The sequence below is a fragment of the Sinocyclocheilus anshuiensis genome, unplaced genomic scaffold (genome assembly GCF_001515605.1).
Source record: "Sinocyclocheilus anshuiensis isolate Anshui unplaced genomic scaffold, SAMN03320099.WGS_v1.1 scaffold70, whole genome shotgun sequence".
Lineage (NCBI taxonomy): Eukaryota > Metazoa > Chordata > Actinopteri > Cypriniformes > Cyprinidae > Sinocyclocheilus > Sinocyclocheilus anshuiensis.
In genome coordinates this window covers 3,261,730-3,267,261 of record NW_015542377.1, presented here as the reverse complement: position 1 = coordinate 3,267,261, position 5,532 = coordinate 3,261,730, and positions in this window count along the sequence as shown.

Here is a 5,532-nt window from a genome sequence, read left to right as displayed (position 1 = left end):
AAAATCAAAATACTGAGAAAATCGCCTTTAAAGTTGTCCATATGAAGTTCTTAGCAATGCATATTACTAATCAAAAATTTAGTTTTGATATATTTACAGTAGGAAATTTACAAAATATCTTTATGGAACATGATCTTTACTTTTTTTAATATTTATTATTATTTTATTTTTTACAATTTTTGGCATAAAAGAAAAATCAATAATTTTGACCCATACAATGTATTTTTGGGTATTGCTAAAAAATATACCCCAGCAACTTAAGACTGGTTTTGTGGTCCAGGGTCACAAATATTACTTGAGCACCAAATCAATATATTAGAATGATTTCTTAACGATTATGTGACTGAATCAATCAATCAAAATAAAAAATGTTTTAAAATAGAAAACAGTTACTTTAAATACTGTATGACCAAAAAATATGATGGATTGCTCTATGTAAACTTGTAAGACTATTAGGCCAGGAACATGACCTGAATATTTCCTGCCTTCCTCTATTTTTCATTCATTGCTTGATAAATGAATAGATGGTAACACACTTAGAATCATTTAGAACAAAAATAATGACAATTTAATAGATTAGATACCAGGTGAGTAACGACTGGCTACAGAAAAAGGATATCCTGTTCCTCTTCCTCCAAATGTAGGATAATCTCTCATTAATCTGTCAGTGTCGTAAATTGTGTCATTGGCTGCACAACAAAATAAATTTGATTTAACAGGTAAAGCCTAAATTTCTCTCTGCAATTCTCTCTCTCTTCCTCTCTCTCTCTCTCTCTCTCTCTAAAGGAGGAAAGTACAAAAAGGTACCATAGAGTTTTGATCTAACAGCTGACGAAGCATTATGTGGCTATATGTAAAGAAACTTCTTAATTTCCTCAGCGTATAATATCCTCACATTATTCTCTCTATAAAAAACAACCCTAAGATTTGAGATTGTTCGGATTTGACATTTAATTATGACTTAGTGTAACGAGAGGACATGCAGGCTTCAGATTTCAGTGGGAAAACAACAAAGTGCTAGATAGCAGAGCATCTCATAATGGTGAGAGGAAAACAGTATCCTGCAGAGCTGAAATTATAGCTTACACATGAATTATCAACAGAAAGCCCAGCAAGGAGCAGAAGAGCAGGACTTGAGGAGGGAATGGAGATGAAATACTGACAGGGATGAATTGTTTTCAATGGTTTAGGTTTGTGTGTCAGATAATAAAGAGCGTAACGATATGCATTGAACTGCATGAGCTACCGTGAATGAATTCACACATTTAAAATGCTGACAGCCTATATACATAGCATGGATGTTTCACATTTAACTCTGCTCGACTCTACACTAGCAGGAGATAAATGCCATCAGGCTGATCACTGGATAAATTTACCACGTGTGGATTTATCATCCAGTCCATAATCCAAACCTTTGATTTGCTCTAAATTTCAGGCCTACATTTGCCTGCCAAAAAGTGAAACCCTTTGAGATAAAAAATTGTAAACATCACTAATTCTGTGTACAGTATACATGAGAATATCCTGTGTAAGTTTATTTATAGACCTTAAAAAAAAAATCTGACCATTACCCTGACCATTACATTCTGATTATTGGAATGTTTTTCCCCTCATTTGAGCTACTAAAATGAACATCATCTTGTCATTAGCAACATTTCTTCAGTAATTCCCTGCCCTGCAAACATGCGATAACTAACAACATCCTCTTGTTGACTTGGAATTTAAAGAATTTAGAAGGTTTTTTGTTTCATACAATCATTGTCCTCATTTTGCTCGTTACCAAATCCAAACAAGACATCTCCCAACAGTTTTTGTGCAAGTACACAGTTTAAAATTCTATTCTTAATCAGTATCTTTGTCTTCTTTACTTGCAAAAATACATTTTGTCAGGTTAATGAATAAAGCATGTACACAATCTGCCAGAACAAGTCTGAACAAGACAAAATACACTTATTCAAGACATTCTCTGAAAATAGGTTAATATTTCATACAGTTTTTCTATTCATTTTCTTAAATTTAACTTGTTTGTTAGATATTTTTATTGGAAAACAAGACAGATATTGATTAAGAATAGAGTTTTCCTGCAGTCTAAACCCCATTCAAAGGGCTAGTGTCAGGGGGATCACACTTGAAGCAGTGCATAAAACAAATGGATTATGCTTCTAATAATGCCAGGTCAATACATACCAACAGGAAAAAATGTCAAAAAAGGCACTGATGAACTATTATTTCAACATGTTTCAAGTGCATAGACATTTCTGCCAAACAAATGGAGGTTTAATATCAAAAGGCTGGAAAAAATATGGGGAAATGCTAATGGGCTGTGGTAGTACAAATAATTACTTATTCATAATCATTTCAATCCCAAGAAACGTTACGTTACGTATGTTACCCTCGTTCCCCGAAGGAGGGAATGGAGATGTCACGTCGGTGACCGACGAATTGGGATCTCGCTTAGAGAGACCAATCTACTTCGAGTGTAAACTAAACAAGCCAATGGACATTGGCATGCGATGATTGCGTCCAGCTACCGCTGATCACAGCGTGAGCATAAAAAAGCAGCAGGTGCAACGCATACCAGGTTTTCGCTGAGGAGCCGAGCCGGTGACCCGGCCGCTCAGCGGTGGTACAGCAGCCGTGGTGACGGGACGTGACGTCTCCATTCCCTCCTTCAGGGAATGAGGGTTACATATGTAACCGAGACGTTCCTTTTCAGTCGGTCACTCTCGACGCCACATCGGTGACCGACGAATTGGGATCCCTACCAAAGCGCCATGGATGTTGCCCCTTCCAGTGTCCTGTGCGAGTCTCCTGCGCCCCCTTTTGGTGTAGGCCGGGGCTCGCAACAAGAAGGCCAGTCACTGTTGTCGTAGCACTACCCACTCAGTGAGATTGGATAACACTGGGAAAACTTACCCGTTCCATTCGGAACAGGAACATTGCGGAAGCCCCATCCTTCCCGAAGGAGGTTTCGGAAGCACTTACACATATGAACAACTGTTTAGGTGCATATGGAAGATTAGAGGTGATTGTAACCCTCTTGGAACTGGCAGGAAGTCTGCCGGGGAACATGGGCTCTGAGGCTATACCGTGGACTTTACCCATATGGGATCCACTCAGGTCTCTACATATGGGGGGGCGGCCTGCCTACGCCCAGCTCCACGGCGCCGCTTGCTTGAGGCTGCTGCAAATGCGGCACGGGAGTGGGGGTGGACGCAGGGGGCCGCCCTCGGCGACGAGCAGGCTGGGGCGCTGCGGCTGGTGGACGGGTGGAGGCAGCAGCTGCCTGCCGGGGCAGAACGTCGGATCGCCACAGTCTGCTCCTGTGCAGCCGAGAACTGCTGGGCCATGTTCTTGACTGTGTCGCCGAAAAGCCCGGTCGGGGACACAGGGACCTTGAGGAACCGAACTTTGTCGGCGTCCCTTCTGTTGACCAGACACAACCAGAGGTGATGCTCCTGGACCACAAGTGTGGACATCGCACGACCCAGAGAACTCGCGGTGACCTTCGTCGCTCGGAGAGCGAGATCAGTTGCGGTTTGGAGCTCTTTTAGAACTTCCGGATCATGACCACCCTCGTGCAGGTCCCTCAGTGCTTCATCATACAGACCCGGGAGGGGAGGCACGGTTCGCCCTGCCGGGTGGAGATGGTATTAGGACACAACTGCATCACAACCGACCGCTCCACCGGTGGGACCCCCGTATACCCCCTAGCTGCACCACCGTCGAGAGTGGTGAGGGAGGAGGAGTTAGCAGGTCAGTTTCCGGCAGAAAAAGGTGCCATCCACCACCTGGTGTAGCCCCCGCCTGACTGCCGCCATGACGAGAACTAGATCGAGGCAAAGGCAACGGAGCTCCGCGCCTTTGAGGTAACGGAGCTTGGCCCACAACTCCGAGATGATCATCTTCCCGCAATGAGAACATGACTCATCCACAAACGCCACCTCAGCGTGCTAAATGCCCAGGCACGTGAGGCAGCAATCGTGACCATCACCCAGCACCAGGTAACGACCGCATCCAGAAACGCCCGGGTGATACGTTGTCTATAGCAAGACCCACATCGTCTTTACAAAGACGCAGAAGAGTGCAACCCACTCGACACGGGAAAACCACCACCGCTGAAGCGCCGTACCGCCAACACAAAGAGCTCTCAAAGAGTGCGCTGAACTCGTTCAGTCTTCTCTCAGTAGAGTAGTCAGGAGCAAAACGATGTGATCGTTCGGCTCCGAAGCGAAAAGGTGGTATGCGTTGCACCTGCTGCCTTTTTATGCTCACGCTGTGATCAGCGGCAGCTGGATGCAATCATCTCATGCCAATGTCCATTGGCTTGTTTCGTTTACACTCAAAGTAGATTGGTCTCTCTAAGTGAGATCCCAATTCGTCGGTCACTGACGTGACATTGAGAGTGACCGACTGACAGGGAACTCTAGAGACTGAGAAAGACATTGAAGATTCAGTACAACTGTACACAGCAAAATCTTTCCAATGCACACTAATATCTCCCATTAGCTTTCATTAGCAGAAATAATAGTACTTGCAAATTTACTTTGTAACACGGTTTTATGTTCAGCAGCAGAACTGAGATTTTAAGTGTTTAGTTCCAGGTCATATTTAAGAAATGAGCACACAAGTATCTGACTCTTGAACGCATAATTTCTCTCTCCATCCTCATCTACTTGTTGATAGACATTTGAAAGTATATGTTTCTAGCTCTTTGACTTCACAGTGCATTGCCAAAGAAGATTATCTTTCACTCTATTTGTAAAAGTAACATCTTAATAGGAAAGACATGACATGGAGGGAGGAAATTACTGAGAAATCTCTCCAGGGAACTTGGATAAAACCAGCAGGCTGCAGTTGGAAGATGAAAAATTATGCTCTCGTATAGTTCAGATTCTGACATAGCAAAGGTTAGAAACTGAAATGGATCGTGACTAGGCAAATAACGTCCAACTGTACAATAAAACTTGGCTTTCGTTATTCCATACCGCGTATGAGATCAGTGTAGTTTTCCCATGCTCTCACTCACCCCTCAAGAACAAGTTATTGTTGGAAAAAATCACATGAAATGCAGAGATGGAAAAGGGGAAGAATTAGGAGGATTAGCACTACCTGCAGGGTTGAAGAAAGTGAGGTTTCTGGGTAAATTTAAGTAGATTTTATCAAGCAAACATAAAAAGGTTTCTGGTGTGTGGATAGAATGGTCTTCTCAAGGGGGAGAGGGAGCATAGCACACAAACAAAGAAGATTAGAACAGGGGCCAAGGGCAGGACGGGAAGGTGAAACTAAGTAAAAATCGACCGGGGAAGCACGGAAAAAGGTTTACAACAAACAGCTTAAAGATGATGGGCTTTATGTTGGATCCAAGTTCTGCTGTAATTGAAAATGTTAAGATGTGGTTCAGAGACAGCTCACACATGAGCAGCAGTCCATGCATTAGTGGAGATTTTGCAGCAACTCATTCTGCAGCTTACACTATTACGGCAATAAGTTAAGGGAAATTCATTCATTCAACTCATTTAAAAACATGGT